Here is a 19,401-nt window from a genome sequence, read left to right on the forward strand (position 1 = left end):
AAAAACCAATCAGATTCTAGCTGCCATTTCGTTAGTACATTCTACAAAATGACAGCTAGAATCTGATTGGTTGCTATAGGCAACATCTCCACTTTTCAAACCCGCCGGAAAACTCTTTTAGCTTGATACATTTACCCCCTGATGTGCAGAGCTGTGAGGTGTTTCATTACTTGAGTGGTTTGAATCAGCAAAAATTCGGCATCAATTCAGGTAATAAACACGTTCTCAACTTTAAGGGTTTTCTTTATTAAACTTTGATTGTCTGTCGCAATTCACGAAGACAAAGTAGACAGCTATCATGGACTGCAATGGCTGCTTTTCCTGAATGAAGACCTGACATAATTTTCAGAAGTTTCAGGCAAACACTTTGGGCCTGATTCATCAAGAAATGCAAAACTAACGCATTGTGCATTTTTTTTAAAAACTCAGGCATAACTCAGGCATATGTGCGTCAGTATTCAACTATGAGCCACAACACACTCCTGTAATTCCTTAATGAATCAGGCCTTTTGTTTCAGATGTCTTCACGGTTGGAATTAAACCAATGGCACATATGTAGGGGCAGTACAGTACAACATTTGTGCTAAGAGAGCAGCAGGTTTCTATGGCGAATATTTATTTTATTAAACTAAAATATATGCAGTAAGCTCTGACATTGCAAACTGATATGACTTATACGTTTAACACATTGTGCTGTTTTGGAAGCAGCGTGTGTGGGTTTTTTTTTTTTTACATAACAAAAAATCTGGATGATGCTATTATGAAAAATGTTTACTTTGCCTTCGCAGGAACTTACCCCCAGAGCCTTTGGCTTTACTTTCAGAAATGATCTGTAAAAAGCATATGATGAACCTGTATTTTGTGGCACAATAGCAGCAGCAGGACTCTGTTGTGGCACCACAGGAGGAACACTCCACACCTGCTGGAAATTGTATGCAGGTTGTGGGCGCGGTGGGACATTCTGAAAATATGCATTTGCCGGTGTATTCATATTAGGAACATTGCCAAAGGTATTTCCTGTGCCTTCACCAACAACATACATTGTGGAAACTGAAACAGGAAGCAAACAGTAAACACAATTTTGCAAAAGAAACAACAGAACAAAAAGAATAACATCAAAATTGTCTTAATTAGCGTTAGGAATTTAAGTACTGTCTTATAAATAACCTTGTAGTTTCTCATTTTCAGAAGTTCTTTTGATGGAAACTATCATAAAATGTTATGATACTATCATAAAAACAATGTAAGAAAAACAAAAAAAAAATGAAATAATGTAATGCCAAAAGCTTTGAGAATGACACAAGTATTGGCTTTCACAAAGTTTGCTGCTTCAGTGGTTTTAGACCTTTTTGTCAAATATTGCTATGGTATACTGAAGTAAAATTACAAGTATTTCATAAGTGTCAAATATTTTTATTTACAATTATATTGAGTTTATGCAAAGAGTCAATATTTGCAGTGTTGACCTTTCTTTTTGAAGACCTCTGCAATTCGCCCTGGCATGCTGTCAATCAACTTCTGGGCCACATACTGACTGATTACCTGAGATTTCATTGAAAATCGCCAGAGATGTGCTTCTGTCAAAAGCGCTATTTCCAAAATCGATAGAGATCAAACTCCCGACTGCTTTCTACTCTAGCTATACAAGTCTCAAATGTATGAAGCTGCGATTAAGCAAACTCTCCTGAGTTTGCTTTCAAACACGCCAGATGCATTCTAGCAGTGTGTTCAGTAAACACATCAATGTTACACTGCCCTGCTATACAGCCGGAGGTCCTGGCAGCTGTCAAAACTGTAAAAAATAGACAAAAGTAAAAAAAAAAATGGATGGGGTTCCCCGTCCGAGCACCATTAACCATAGTGCTGCCAGCCTACTGCTGGCTCCATGAAAATCGGGGAAAATAATTGAGTGGGGTCCCCCGATTTTCACTTTACCAGCACTAGGCAAACCAGCCGGGGTGTGTGGCACTATAGCAGGGGGACAAACGACAGGGGTCCCCCTGCCATAATAACAAACCAACCACAGGCTGTTCAGCGCTGGGCTGGATTCAGTAATAAGTGGGGTCCGCCGAAAAAAATGAGTGCCCCCCCCCCTCTAGGGACAACCAGCCCAGTGCTGAAAGCACTAGGACTCTTCCTACCCCCCTGGGCTGTGGGTAGTAGGGTAATAACGGTGATATAAGTTTAAGAAAACAAATAGATGCCATTTTGGTTTGTGGAGCTACAAGGCCCAGCCAGCCAGGGTGCCATAAACAGTGTGGGCATGGTGATACTTGTATAACTACAAGCACCAGCATACCCATGGCAGCCAGGGCATGTTGGCACTTGGAGAACCACAAGTGCCAACATACCCTGACACCCACGGCTGGCTGGGCCCTGTAGTTCCACAAAAGAAAAGGTTTAAAAAACTACTACACCCTAGTTACAACCACAACATTTTAATAAAAATAATAAAACCCCAATAAAGACACTAAACACCCTCATTTATACCACATACTTTTATAAAAAATATAAATCCCAAAAATAATCACCACTGATGTTTTCATCTGTCGGCAACTTTTAATGCTAAAATGGCTGTAAACCAAGTTCAAAATAAATTTATATCCACAAGTCCTAGTTTACCATGTCCCAAAATAATTTATAATTCCCAAAGTCCGGCTTGAAATGTCCAAAAATTATTTGTATCCAAAAGTCCTGCTTAAAATGTCAAAATAATTTGTACATCCAAAGTCCCTGCTTGAAATGTCTTCTGTTCTTCTTGGGCAAAAAGCCCCCCTTGTTGCTTGAAGTCTTCATGTCTTCTTGGCCAGGAGAGCCCCCTTGTTTTTTGAAGTCTTCTTATCTTCAGCCAGAAGGGCCCTATATTTGTAAGATCCCATCCGGAACATGCTTATACAAAAAAAATATAAAAAAGATGAGAGCCGTCGCAAACAGTGTCTACAGTGTAGAAGCTCCGATACACAATGAACTTAGTTCATGCGCGAAGTCTATTTATAGTATTAGGGGTTTCCCACGCTGAAAAAATCGGACCTTGATACAATTACCCCCTGGAATTTGTCTGAAATTGTGGGTTTTTGTTTGTCCACTCCCCTCTTGAGAAATGACTATAAATTCTCATTGGGATTACAGTCTGGGGAGTTTCCAGGCCATGGAACCAAAATTTCGATGTTTTGATATCCAAGACACTTCGTTATCACTTTTGCCTTATGGCAAGGTGCTCCATCATGCTGGAAAAGACATTGTTCGTCACTAAACTGTTCTTGAATGGTTTGGAGAAGTTGCTCTTGGAGGATGTTTTGGTACAATTCCTTATTCATGTCTGTGTTCTTAGGAAAAATTGGAAAGGAGGCCACTCCCTTGGCTGGCAAGCACATGAATGGTCTCAGGATGCTTTACTGTTGGCATGACACAGGACTGATGGTAGCGCTCACCTTTTCTTCTCCGGACAAGTGTTTTTCCAAATGCCCCAAACATTCTGAAAGGGGATTCATCAGAGAAAATGACTTTACCCCAGTCCTCACCAGTCCAATCCCTGTACCTTTTGCAGAATATCAGTCTGTCCCTGAGGTTTTTCCTGGAGAGAAGTGGCTTCTTTGCTGGCCTTCTTTACATAAGGCCATCCTCCAAAACTCTTCGCCTCACTATTGCTTGAAGATGCACTCACACCGGCCTACTGCCATTCCTGAGCAAGCTCTGCACTGGTAGCGCCCCAATCCCGCAGCTGAATCATTTTTAGGAGACGGTCCTGGTGCTTGCTGGACGTTCTTGGATGCCCTGAAACCTTCTTCACAACCTCTCTCCTTGGAGTTCTTGATGATCTGATTAATGGTTGATTTAGGTGCAATCTTACTAGCAGCAATGTCCTTACCTGTGAACCCTTTTTGTGCAAAGCTATGATGCCTGCTCCTGTTTCCTTGCAGATAACCATGGTTAACATAGGAAGAACAATGATTTCAAGCACCACCCTCCTTTTAAAGCTTCCAGTCAGTTATTCTAACTCAATCAGCATGAAAGAGTTATCTACAGCCTTGTCCTCGTCAACACTCTCACCTGTGTTAACAAGAGAATCACTGACCTGTTGTCAGTTGGTCCTTTTGCGTCAGGGCTGAAATGCAGTGGAAATGTTGTTTTTGGGATAAAGGTCATATTTATTACAAAAAGGGACTTAATTGCAATTCATCTGATCACTCTTCATGATATTCTGAAGTATATGCAAACTGCCATCATAAAAACTGAGGCAGCAAACTTTGTGAAAAATTATATTTGTGTCATTCTCAAACTTTTGGCTATGACTGTATAGAATATCCCTAATAAATTATACATACAGTATATATAGCAAATATCATTTTGTTCTGTTTATACTTATATGCAAAAAGGATTTTCCTTTACAAAGTTTTCCTAGTCTAGAGGTGTTTCCAAGCAATTGCCTATAAAAACAATTGTAAAAGCTATGTTTAATCATTATAAGATCATACACAATTGTGATAACAGTGTCTCTATAAATCCTGCGTCCCCCTAAGATTTTTTCTACCAGGCCTTGTGTCCTTGATCTGAGAATGATAAAGTTTTACATCAGCCTGGAGTTCCGTCGTCATGCCCTGACTATCAGCATTTCATCCTACATGAAATGGAATTAAACCATTAATTTTGAAGCACTGTACAAAGACCCCTAAACGAATAATGAAAATCCATCATTGACGAAAGACAGTCAGGGCTTCAGATTAAATGCATGAAGCCTTTGCCAGTCGATGTGTATTTTATCATCCCATTATTTATTTCATAATATAATAACGTTTTTTTCAGTTTCCTATGTTATTTGGTGCAGACCAGGACGACTGCTGTGACAATGCTAAGCAAAGTACATTGTCTATGGCCACATACTTATATTTCCACCTTAACAGCATGGACAAGAGCGTCGCGGTCGGCAGTGACGTCATGCAGAGTGGCCGGATTCTTCATTTGTCACGATCCCTGGCAGTCGCCAGTCAAAGCACTGGTCCTGGAGCCAGGTCATGAAGTAGCCGTTCGGGGTCACCGCGTTGGGGTAAGTATTGTCGGTGTAGTCAGCATCGATATGCTGACTACCACGGCTCTGACCCCAGACCAACTTTGCTGTGTAACTGGATCACAAAGCATACAAATTACTTTTTTACCTTTGCAATCTGGCTGGACCAATATGCAATATGTAGATTTAACCACATGTATCCAACTCCTATTGACCTATAGATTGCGAACAGGTCCCTCTTACCTCTTTATCTGTTTTACCCAGATTTGTTTATTACTGTGTTTGTCCCCAACTGTAAAACACTACGAAATTTGCTGGCGCTATATAAATAAATGTTGATGATGATGATACCAGGACATTTTTAGTTCACTATCACTATCATTTGATAAATCAAATCATGGCAAAATATTCCTTATATATTTTACTTTGCCATTATTTATAAAAAAAATAAAAAATAGACCTAAATTAAGAAGCCGTGTTTGAAAAAAATCAGCAAACCCTTACTGCTTCCATATTAATAAAGAATGTAATCTGAGCTTGATGATGCTACTCAAATGGTGTCACTCACCGGACTGTGAGTGCTTCTTCCCGTACATTTAGGAACCGTGGCCGTCCTCCATCCTGAGGGTCTGCGCATGCGCAGCCCTTTCAAACCCTTCAGTACCTGTCCCTTTAACTTAATTGGCAGATCAGGCAACACTCCCTATATTAAGCACCTGTGGTCAATACCACGGGGCCTGATCTTGGAGTCTCATTCCCCATGAGCCTCTGAAGGTGTTCCTGTGTTTCCTCGTGTATTCAGCGCTGCTGATTCCTGTGGTTTCCAAACCACTTCTACTCCTGTGGTTTCCAGACCACTTCTACTCCTGTGGTTTCCTAACCACTTCAACCCTCCTGTGTATCATCGTGACTGTTAGCTGATTCCTATCCGCTGCCTCCGTGCACTACAGTCTTCAAGCCACTTCAACTCTGCTATGTATCATCGTGACTGTTAGCTGATTCCTATCCGCTGCCTCCATGCACTACAGTCTTCAATCTACTTCAACTCACCTGTGTGCCATCATGACTGTTAGCTGATTCCTATCCGCTGCCTCCGTGCACTACAGTCTTCAAGCCACTTCAACTCTGCTATGTATCATCGTGACTGTTAGCTGATTCCTATCCGCTGCCTCCGTGCACTACAGTCTTCAATCTACTTCAACTCACCTGTGTGCCATCATGACTGTTAGCTGATTCCTATCCGCTGCCTCCGTGCACTACAGTCTTCAATCTACTTCAACTCGCCTGTGTTTCATCGTGACTGTTTGGCTGATTCCTATCCGCTGCCTCCGTGCGCTTCAGTGTTCAGCTCATCTCAGCTCTCCCGTGTTTCATCGTTGCTGCACCTGCTGGTTGCTATCCGCTACCTCCGTGTATCTGCAGAGTCCTGCTGCTGCTACTCCTCAGTTCTACTCGTCCTACAACAGCTGACCCGCTCTCCGTGCTTCTCCGTGTTCCCGCTGGTCTCTACTCGCCAGTCTGCATCGGATCTGCGCCTCACTGTTTTCATCTCATCAAGACCATCGCTACTCTTCAGGGTCCTCCAGGAGTCCAGTTCTACATACTACTGCTTCCTGAGTATTTGTTCCCCTGCTGGTCTACCTACCTGTGCGCTGCACCTACTTGATTACCGCTTCACCCCTCCAGGGACTTCGCATCCTGCCGGCCTCCAGCCGTTCAGGTATCTCTGCACTCCTGTCTGACAGCCTGCTTCTGAACCACGGTATGCATACTTCTCATTGACTGTGCTGGTGTATTGCATATCTTGCTAGACTGAGTTTGTTCTCCTCTGGAGTTTACTATCCGCTGAGACTATTGCCATCATTGACTGTGTTATCTTGTGCCGGATTACCTCAAGTGACTTTCTATTATTGCAGTGCTGTTCAGTCATTAATATATTGTGCATGTTATTATGGATCAAGTTTAAGGTGCCCGTGTATCCCCTGTATTGCAGTCTCTCCCCGTGCTCCTCCTCACATATATATTCAGTGGTACAACTTGCTAGAGGCAGACCACTGATCCCTGTTTCCTGTGTCACCTGTTCCAGTATCCTCTCACATAGCAGTGGTACAACTTGCTACCGCAGACCACTGACTTCCCGGATACCTCCACTTGGATTCCATTCCTTCACTCAGACAGCGGTACAACTTGCTATCCGCAGACCGCTGACTCTCATCACCTCCTCGTTTCTGTTGGACATTCCTCCTCACTATAGCAGTGGTACAACTTGCTACCGCAGACCACTGACTACCTTCACGTGTCCCTTGTCCATACAGTTCCTCGTGTATTTCTACATCCATATTACCAGTGCTGCTAGTCATAGACTTTCCTGAGCATCTCCATCATCTGCTATTTCCTGTTCCGTGATCACCCTGCTACCAGAGTACCATATTACCATCTATACTGCTCTGGTAAGCCTATCACCTGGTGATCCCTGGGTAAAGACTCCTAGTGCCCGTGACAAATGGACTTCATTGTTTGATAATCAGAAAGTGCTACCACCTCTATAGAATGTTTGGCAGTTTGGTTTAGAACATTCAAGATTGTGTTAATACCATGGCAAGGAGAAAATACATCTGCAATTATCTCAAATGTTGCTGTTCATCAGCATGGCTGCCAAGAGGAATCTCTGCCCCAATAGGGCCAATTATTTTGATCCCTAGAATGTGGGTAAAGACTAGGGGGTAAATGTATGAAGCTCCGGGTTCTTCAACACCCGCGTGTTCAGCGTGTTCGGCGATTAAATTTCAAGCGGCGCTGCCTTGTAAACGGAAACTTCCCTTTACAAGGCAGCGCCGCTTTAAATTTAAGCGCTGAAGACGCCGAACTCGCGGGTGTTGAAGAACCCGGAGCTTCATACATTTACCCCCAGGATGTAACCCGAGCCACTGCATGCAAATTCAAGAAAAGCCTGTGGAGCAAGCTATTGATCCAAACAGTCACCTTGTTCCTCCTATAAACTTGCTTAGGTGGGGCCATGGATGGGTAGATGAGGCTGAAGTCCCTACCATAATTGCTACATACCAAAAGGAGTTCCATATACTTTGTACTTTCTGTATCCTGTGTTGATGTCACAATAGTAAGCATCACCCAATGAGTTTCGTCCCTGGATGGGACTTTCTCCAGGGTCCAAAAATCTAGCGCCCAATTTTGAAAGCTAAGACTAAACGCTAACCTTAAATATTGAATTTTAACAAAATAAACCATCCGTAACACTGTTGAGCAACTTAGGTAAGGATATATGATGCTGCATCAATCTAGAAGTTGTCTGTGTACCAACTTCAAATTATAAACAACCACAAGAAAAAAGGGAAGCAAGGAAGCGCAAAACAAATCCTCATCTGAGATAAGATATATCATCGTAGCATTGAATCATTATATAAAAACAATTTATTTTTAAAAACAAAATAATACCCCAAAATACAAAATAAGTTAGAATAACTATCACAAAATAAAATAAAAGTTGCAAAAATTAGCTCACATAACTAATGATCCGGACCTGTTATATCACCAATAACTTATACATCTCCTATAGTACACATATAGGGATAAGAAAGGAAAAAAATATTTTCCATAAATAGCATTTTGTGCGGTTTTTGTCAAGATAATCAAGAGACCATTCCACAGTTTCCAAAATATGATTGTATGATTTAGGTTCCATACAGCGATAGAACAGCCTCCTTTAGACTGCAAAGTTGATTAGCTGCCACGATCAATCATATCATATCATAGTCCAAATGAACATCACTCGGGATTATGTATAAAGCATATGACTCATGGAGCCCAGCTGGCGGTTTATGACTCTGCCTACTAGTACTGCATAACAAGTCTACCATCCGAAATGAAACTCTCTTGCTCACCGCAGTGATCTTACCCCACTCAGGACTTGGCATAGAGAAATAGTGATAGTAAGGTGCAAGTGTAAATATAAACCTCCTTTTTAATCAATTCTTCCAGTGAGCACAATCAGGTTCAGGTCCTTTGATTAGAGATATACTGTTGCAAACTGACGTGTTTCTCCAATGGTGTTCTGTTGTTTCTGCAGAGAATGTTGCTTGTATTGTGAGTCTGCTAATTAAACTCCTTCTGTCCAATGCCAGTCAGTTCCTAATCAAAACCATATGTTTAACACAGCTATCTGATAATTAACCCTTTTATCCTTATTAATACTATTTAGTATTAACAAGGATCAATTTCTTCACACACATACTAAAGAGAAGAAGCTGATGATCATTTCCTACAGTAGTGCTAGAAAAATGGAATAATGGAACAGTGCTGGCAAAGAAATAACCAATAAAATATATTCATTAAGAGAAAACTATATAAAAAAAATAATCAAGTTCCAAATGTGACAGATATATACAATACAGACAACCAATTTTATCTAAAATACTATTTGATTAGAAAAAATGTATTCTCAAGCTTTAATGATCATGATAACTATTCACTCAGCAATGAGCAGAACTTTGCAAATATAGAGGAGATCATCCTTCCTTAGCTGGTGAAGCGCGTTAAGGGACTTGGTTCCAATTAGGAGACAAAAATCTCCAACAGCAATCCAACCACACAGGTCCCAAATGTCACAAGAAGCCAATTTTAACCAATCAGAACTGTATTAGTAAATATCAGTCTGTAATACACTCACAGTTTCTGACATGAGGTGTTAACTAAGTGAAACCAACCCTGTGTTATCTTTGGTGGCCACCTCTCACTAGCTTCTCTGCAACCTCAGCTGTCCTGGTAAGAACAAAGATTGTTAAAAATCTGTTCTGCTCTGTTATAGACTTAGCTGCATTGCTCTTCATTAGCCACTGTAGACACAGTCCACTCATGCATTTCATCTACCAAATGTAGACTTTTTTTTAAAGCTATGTTGGACTTTCTGCCTTTTATAGGGCAGTGGGAGGTGTACCACTGCCTTCATTATTGGGCATATTAGTACACATATGTGTTGCTTCACACTACTCCCACTTATCTAATATTCCTATAATTCTCTAATAGAAAGCATTGACCTCATTCTAACAATTATTTTGAATACATAATTGTCCATTGAAATAAGAATATTGGTACTGCAATGGGCACTAGATTTGCCCCAAGTAACGCTATTTTTTTTATGGTATATAAGTTTGGGAACAAATAAAGCAAAAATGGTATAGCATGGTGCAAAAGTGGAATATGAGACAGATGTAAAAGATACAACAGAAATTGTCTTCTGCCAATACCTCAATCAAAATACTTTTATTATTCATTTATTGTTTCACTTTTGTCTATATCAGGTCAATTTCTAGAACTTACGTGTATATAAAAAGGGTTCCATCCAGACAAAAACTTACAAGATACCTATTCACTTCAATTCCTATATCCAGACAACAAGCGAACATCACCTTGATTGATCAGTAAATATACCTTTGGGACAATTTTTAAAGACTCATAAGTAATTGTCAGGATGTTGTTATCCTAGACAGTCAGAATCGATCAAGGAACATGTTTTGGATAAGGGCTATGAATTGAAAAATACTGAAAAAGCAGAGGAAATGATAAAACATTATTTGCTTGAATCATAAGAAACAAAAGAAAAGTATGGTGAATAAGGATGGCTGTAAAAGGACATTTTTCTCACAATATAATAGTTTTGAAAAATTGAGAAGGATTTTAGTAGACATTGAAAGATTTTGTTATAATACCCTATACTTGCATATCAACTGTTTCTTAAATATAGATTTGTCTATAAGGAAAAAATAATTAAGAGCATAATAACCATGGCTGAATTTAAACTAAAAGATTCCACAGGTAAGACTATCAGAAAAAAATAACTCTAAATTTGTGATTTTTAAAGTAAATAATAGAGAGTTCATGATCAAGGATTTCATTACATAATATGGAAAATGTTATTTATTTAATTGAATGTAGTTGTGACTTACTGTACATGGGCCCTACCCACGCCCCCTCAATATTCATATTTCTGAACACATACATAATATTAAGAAAGGGATGGGTACTACAAGACACTGCAAGAAAGTACATCACTGTTTAGAATCTCATATTAAATTTCTGGGTCATACAACATATAAAACCAAATTGGAGTGATAAGGATGTTCATATTAGACTAGCACAGGCTGCAACACAGAGCATAGATTATTCCATATACAATTGTATATACTATATGTAGATAGCTGTAAATCCAACATAACATTACAAGTAGGCCAGGGATTGTATATAAATCTCTGGAATGAATGGGATTCACCTAAGCTTTTAGTGAATTTCCAATATATTGTGTATGTTTATGATGGTATTCTGATTTAGTTTAAATGTTTGTGATGTAGGTGACTTACATGTATCTGAGCAGATGAGCAATCATCATTAAATGTACATGGAGATGTACGAGTTTAGATATCAATACCATGATAAGATCAAGATCACACATTCTAAGGCTGGATACACGCTACAGGTCTTTCAGCTGTTATTAGGCCAATCACACGATCGCATTAGTGTGTACGCTCCAACCATGAACGTTAATTGTACCAAAGGACATCGTATCATTTCATTTGATTTTATAAATGGACTAAAAATCTTCAACAATGGAACGATGTAGTTCTAATTCTGCAGTGTGTATGCACTCATGTTTAGGATCTCCGTAGAGTTTACAGGGTCACAATCTTTTCAGACGATGGTTGAATATATAGATACATATAAACAGAAGGACAAAACAACTGGAGAGACAAAGTATTCTGCTTGGGGGACTCTTCGATCAGGACAAAAATGTTTTTTCACTCATTAAAAAAACTTGATTTTATTTACACTCTTTAAAACATATCTGTATTCTGAACTTAGAGCTGTTTATTCACAAAATATTAAAAACGAAACTCGTAACTGTGTATTGTACACATGTGCTTCAAATGAAACCATTTAAAACCAGACTAATAGTCCCCTTAATTCTTCTGTACAATAATAATTATTGTTATGACTCCACAGTACATCTACAGTATGTCCTTGTATGCATTGACGTCCTTGACAATGAAACTTAGTAAATTACCTTTTCTGTTTTTATTACTCATAGCAGCATAATTATTACATCCAATTGTATAATCTGCTTATCTTGACAAATTAAGCAAAAACTCCAAAGCATTTTGTTCATTTATAGATCTCTGATTGACATAATCTGGGAAGACACATTCTTCTCCATTGTTATCTCAACTTTCTTAAACTGCATCCTTATTCACTAGGGCAGTTTAGAATATTATATAACCCTCACCCTGTAATTACTGAATGCTCTGCATTTATTCACCCTTTGTTATATTAATGCTTCATTTCACTTTTGTGCAATTTAATCTCTCTCCACAGCTTCACCACTTAGGGCTAGATTTACTAAGCTGCGGGTTTGAAAAAGTGGGGATGTTACCTATAGCAACCAATCAGATTCTAGCTGTCATTTAGTAGAAGGTACTAAATAAATGAAAGCTAGAATCTGATTGGTTGCCATAGGCAACATCCCCACTTTTTCAAGCCCGCAGTTTAGTAAATCTAGCCCTTAGTGTGCATTGTCTGTAATTGCATTTTAGAAGACCTCCAAGATTATTTTTTTTTGAATTATTTTAAAATTTATTTTTGTGAGAGAATATTAATTTATTGTCTTTTACCTTTGATATCATATCTTTATTCTTCACCGGGGGGGGGGGGGGGGGCAGTGTGGTGCATATTGTTATGTATGACCTAATTACAAAGTAACTGCTGGGTTCTGTGTAGTAGAACTTCATATGCAGATGTATGCCAATCATTCATCTTCATTCAAATTCGATATGGCTCACCACACAGTGTAATTGCATTGTATTGTCTGTAATAGCATTTTATAGGACTTATCCAAAAGCTATGTTGTGAACTTTATAGGACCTCCAAGATAACTTTATGTATTTACAATCTCCAAATTTTCATTAGTATTTTCTCTTTCTTTTTTTTGAGAGGATATCAATTTGCTACTTATTATCTTAGATCTGTCATAACATAATATATATGGATTTAAGCAAATAAAATTTTAAAAGATATAATAAAAAACTTGAAAACATATATTAAAATCTATTGTCAGATTTCATTCATGTAAAGTGTCAGCTTGCACTAATATCAGTGGCATTTATTTATAAACAAAGCCATTAAAGAAGACATAAACTAAAACGAACATTACTAAAACATCCATAAATAAATTAATATTTGTGGGACAGTAATCTTATCGCAGATTCAACATGACAATGAACACACCTTTATCCTTAATGTAAAAGCAAGGACCTCCTATCCCACTCTGTCGTGTTGCTGGGGACTGGCTGGTTTTGCCTTGCCACCATCCCCTTTTTTTATCCGAATTGTACCACTCTAAACACAGTAGGAGGGGCTCTGCTGCCACCATTAGGCTCCTTTATCGTCACCTATAATCTCTTTCTTCTGGGTAACTCCCGCTGAAAGTGTACCCCTTTGCTGGGAACCTGGACTGGTTCCCCGACTAAATCCCTTAGATTAGGGTTGCTGTGGATGGTTCCCCCTGGCCTATCACGCTGCCCAGATTTGCAGGGTAGCAGATCATTGGTACTAGATGCTGGGTCCCAACCTCAAAACAGCTGGAAAATGGATTAGAATGGTCTGATCTGTAGGTCACAGGAGTTAGAGCTGGTAAGTAGACATCAAAGCAGGATCCTTAAGCAATGATGTTTATTAGCTCAAGAGGTCCTAACAAGGACTGTTACACACTAATTTGAGGTACTAGTGATCTCCAGAAGTTACAAATGGAATAATACAATACAGTTTTAGAGACACATGTTGACAGTGGGTAACCCAGCCCTTTGATCCTAGCTGGTGCAGCAATGTCTGAGATATTACATCCGATAATTAGCATCAGGATGTAATATATTCTCTAATCTTGAATTTAACAAAATTCACGTCAAACTGTGATTTCCTAAATTACCTGCTGTTAGGTTTCCTATCTCTCCATGGCAGAGGATGACTAACGACCCCCTCCTGTGCATTCAGGCTAAAAGAGGTCTTGGTCACTCACAAATAACAAGTTTTAATTAGCTTAATTAGGATTTACTTTTTTTCTTTCTTAGAAAAACACATTTCCTCCAACATATGACTACTGCATCAGAAGTTAATACATTTCCAATACAAAAATTCAACACAATAGCAAAAATCAGTAAATTTGCAATGATATACAGCAGCCCACTGCACCACTAATTGAAATAAACTTCTACAATAAGTTATTTATAAGTGATCCAGACACACATAATATGCAAGAAAGAAGAAGAAAATAAACAAAGTCACATAAGTGCCTCTGTTAGGAACTCCAGTCACACATCTGGTTTACAAAATTAGGAGAATCGTATCCCCAGAATCCTGGCTCAGTCTGAGTCCCATAGAAAACAGTTGCGTTTTAGAAAACTGGAGGCTACCAATGTTAAATTTAAAATGTTAATCAGCCGCGCAAAAACCTGTATGCTATATGATTGGAAACAATCCTGGCATCTAGCTAAGTATCTATTACATTATTAAAGTCGCCCATGCAAACAACAGGCATCTCTGGAGACGGGGCCATAAAAGCAGTACAAAGCTTCAGAACATCACTAATATAATGGAGGGACTATAAACTGCTAATATAGCCAATGGAAATGTTTTTGTTTCCATATTACAATGAATTCAAAAAGTTTAACACAACTGTCGGATACCTGGCAGTCCTTTCATGCTACGCATTGATCAAAATCAAGGCATATTTTAATGAACAGTGGCCATAAAAGCAGTACATTAAAATATGCCTTGATTTTGATCAATGCGTAGCATGAAAGGACTGCCAGGTATACAACAGTTGTGTTAAAATTTTGAATTCATTGTTTAACCCCTTTGCACTCCAAGAGAAGAGATGAAGCCAGTCTAAACTCATCTAATCCCCTGGCATAACTTAGAGTTTTACTGTGAAATAGTATAAACCTGTGAAATAGTATAAACTTACAAAGATATCTACAATAAAATAATTTCAGCCTTATCTCCCAGTCGCTCTGTACAAACATTTTGTGGTACAGATAATGCATATGATAATGTCAATGCAAAAATGACTGAGACCTTAATGCCACTTAGTGTGGTCAAGACAGGGAATATGATGTACAGTTGATGGGTACTAACTTTACGTGAAAATTATTAAACAGCCACAGGCTCTCCACTATAATGTATTGAATTACTATATTGTGTATACAAATTCAGCCTAATTTTACATAGATGAACAACCCGTGCCAGTATATTAGTATGGATAACAGATAACATAGAATAGATAACTTTACAGTCAGCAAGTAGAAAAAGGATTAGGCTACTGTATATAACTATAACCTAATCATACACATTATACATATTATACAGATATAAAATAATTGTCAGTAGTTTTGCATAGAGCTTACATAATGACCAATGTCATCTTTTCGTTTCATCTGAGGTAATTAATCAAGCCATTCCATAACCTCAAAAGGAGTAGGAATCAAGTGGAACCATCTGTAAGCGTCCACCTCCAAACTGTCTGGATATAACAAAGCATAAGGAAGCTGTAATTCTCTGAGTCTCTGTTGATCTGGGTAAATTGACCTAGAGCCCTCTTAGGCAGTCCTACAAATGTACAGCTTTTCACCGTAATCTGCCCTCTAAATCTAACAGCTTCTGCTGACAGGCAGCCATATGTGAAGCTAAATTGGCAAAATCTCCCTACATGGGCTTTGTGGTGTCCTCAAGATCTGAAATGCTGTGCTCAACCTCAACAATATACTTCCTTGTTCTTTAGAAGATCTTATCAGGGAGAGATCTGCTTGGACTTCACCAATTTTTTTAGTCCACGGCGCATGCATGCCAGTTGCCCCAGCAACGGGACGCACTCCTCCACTTCCTGTCGGTGGTCAGCGCGTCTAACCGATGACCGACTGCCCACCAATGAGAGCAGACACACACATAGAAATATCCTGCTCTGACACCATTAGGGTGCCAGAGCAACTAGTTTCTTTGTATTCTAGCCTCCAGCATTTATATATATATATATATATATATATATATATATATATATATATCTATCTATCCTGATTGATCCCAGTGTACCGACCCGGCTCTCCCTGACTCTGATTTGGATTCTCCCTTGGTTCTGCATTATACTCTCCGGATTGACCTTGGCTTGTTGACTACTCTCTGCTTCCTGATTTGGTACTTCATCTGCCCGCACGGTTCCAGACCTCTGCTAGTACGACCATGATTACCACCGCCATCTCGCAGGTAGCTTCCTGGGAGGACCGCGACCTGCACATCGTTTGCCGCAAAATTCAAATTTCCTTGCGGGGGTCCCTGGTGAAGACCGGCGGCGTGTTAGATAGAACCCGTGGCCTTTCCCCCTAACCAGGTACCTGTAGTAGTGGTGTTTTATGGGGGATTCTATCATTGTAACAGATGCCAAGCATGCAAAATCAGTCATGTACGCAATACCAAACCAACTGTCTCGTATTTATCTCATAGTACTAGAAAAGAACATACTGTAAACAGTAAGTTCACTTGCAATACTTCAGGTGTAATCAACTTACTGCAATGCCCGTGTGGCCTACAATATGTCGGGAGAACTATTAGAAAGCTTCACACTTATATAAGCGAACACCAAAGAAATATCAAAAATGGATTTGAAAATCACAGTGTATCCGAACACTTCCTCACTCATCATGAAAAAACCCCTCCCTTCTCCACTTTATAGACATCCAAAAAGTAGAGAAATCATGGATGGGCGGAGATTACATTAGATTAAACTCACAGGAAGAATCAAAGTTTATTTTCAATTTGCAGACCCTAGCCCCTAAAGGTCTGAATAATTACTTCGAATTGAACCACTTTCTCTAAGAAACTACCCGCTTCCACACTTGCCTGTTGTTTAATCTCTGCATTGTATTGTTTTTGGCTTCATTTATTTATACACTATATCTGTGTGAACCATCACAAGTTCTTTTCTCTCCATGATAAGAAATGCATTGCTTTTATCACCTGCTGGCCGATTGGTTCCACAACAACTCCATCATCCATCTAAACCAATTGGGAGGATGCCCATCAACAGCCAATCACGTAACTTATCCCTGTATGGGAGCCTTTAAAAGAACGATGTCCTCTCCACAAGATCCACCCTCTTTCCCTGATGAAGCGGTAAGCGAAACGCGTTGGGAGGTAGCTGTTCCACAACTTTGTTGCTTATCATTACCAGAACCAAGTAAAGAACAGTGCTCATCTCGATACACGTCGCATGCGCATCTATGGTGTCAGCCACAGCCGCGAATACACCAACACATCTAGGCTCTCGCTATACCCCACACTTAGAGACAGCCATCTCGGGAGGACACAGCTGCGCTTCAACCCTATAGGGGTAAGTCTATCATCATGAGTACTCTGTATCACTGGATCGGACGATTATGCTTATTACTCAGCATTATTACATCCCATTTATACCGATTATAAGTACCGGAACTTTTTTAACATTGCAGCTCTAGGACTCTGAGCTTGCTTCTCGGACGTATTACACATTGTCTGACGTTTATGTCTGATTATACCACTGCCTCCGTTAAAGCCACCATTTATGCTATTGTGAGGTATTGTCTGGCTATTTATTCAGAGACTGTGATTCCAAGTACGATTTGGATCAATTTACTTTTCTGGGACTCATTATACCTATACAGCTTCATTGGGACCTCCGTGTCCAACTTTATAGGAATATTGTATGTTGTCTAGGTTTGAGCCAATTTGACTATTTGTCTATATAACAATTGTTTTTGCCAGTATATGTTTGACATGTCTGTTAATCAAACTTGAGGTTGCAACCTTGTTTTATGTGATATCACTGTACAATTTGTCACCAATAAAACAAATCCTTTATACCTATTACCCATCTTTGCGCTAAGGGGACACCATATATTTTGATCTACCTATCTAAGGGTTGGAACTACCCTTACGTATCCCATTCCCCCAAAGCAGCATTCCCCTAATCTCTCACACTACTAGGGAGCGCTCACCAAACCCCATACTCCTACCCTTAGTTATAGTAGCCCCTGATTGTGGAAATAATGGAACCTGGATGCAAGAATGTCAAAACCAACTTTGTCATACACTGTCTGAATATAGACATAAAAACCTCCCATTTGCAGTGGTGGAGTTTTTAATGCCTGGAACAGCAAGTGCAATGTTTCCCATAACTATTACAAATTCCGACGCTGCAAACCATTGATAGATAATGATCATTGATTAATACAGTATTATATTAAGAAATGTTATATGCCATAATTTTAATATAAAATGTATCCTTTGTATAAGTTTTAACACATGTTGTAAGTGAAATAGATGGTTTATTTCAATGTAAAGCTACAGGTCTCTGAAGACTCACATACTTTGTTACATCTATGGAATATTTACTGTATGTGAAGAAGAAAATTATTGATATTACTTTAACAATTATGCTGATTTTTGTGTATATGCTGAATTTGTTTTTTTTCTTTATTGATAAGTTATGTGTCATGTAAATTGCATGTTACAGCCTAAAGCCCATGGCTCCAGCATGTATGATTTACATCTGCAAGCTAATTCCCCTATTCTTAAGGCCCCAAAAAAGTTGTGGCTTTTGGCAGCCCTCCATCCACTGGGTAAAGCATGTTTGCAGAAAAGAGGGGCAATTTAGTACCCATCAGTAATGCAGATTTTGCACAGTGCGCCGGAAAGTCCCTTAAATCACTGAACAAGACATTAGACTGCAGAAGTTTTCAACGTTTGCATCAAAAATATTGAATCCCTCTCCTCCAGTCAACTACCCCATGCCTTCTAATAAGGCCTCACGTGAGTCTTCCTCCGAGATACTCTAGCTGGTCCCTGAAACTTCTCTGTGCTGTTGACTTTGGTAGATTCCTCTTGGAGCTAGGTGGCACACACCCCACTGGGATTATGAAGTAACTGCTAGAGATCCTCGGCCTTCCTGAGTACATCTCCTTCTGCTGTCTGGTACTATCAGACTGGTCTGCCATATAGATAGGCAGATCTAAATGGCATGCTGCCATGGAGTCTCTCTTCAACATCCTACCAGATGCTGCTGCTACTGGTTTCAAAGGACTCCTTCCTGCTGCACGGCCCACAGCTGCTGTGTTAGGATTCCATCCAAGTCACCTCTCTGCTGGAATCAGGCACTTCTCTGCAGGGGCACTCATAGGGCACCCTATGTGGAATTTGACTCTGAGCCTCCAAGGAAGTCAAGGAGCTGAGACAATCTGGGGGTAAATGTATCAAGCTGAGAGTTTTCCGGCGGGTTTGAAAAGTGGAGATGTTGCCTATAGCAACCAATC

The sequence above is a fragment of the Mixophyes fleayi genome, chromosome 6 (assembly GCF_038048845.1).
Source record: "Mixophyes fleayi isolate aMixFle1 chromosome 6, aMixFle1.hap1, whole genome shotgun sequence".
NCBI lineage: Eukaryota > Metazoa > Chordata > Amphibia > Anura > Limnodynastidae > Mixophyes > Mixophyes fleayi.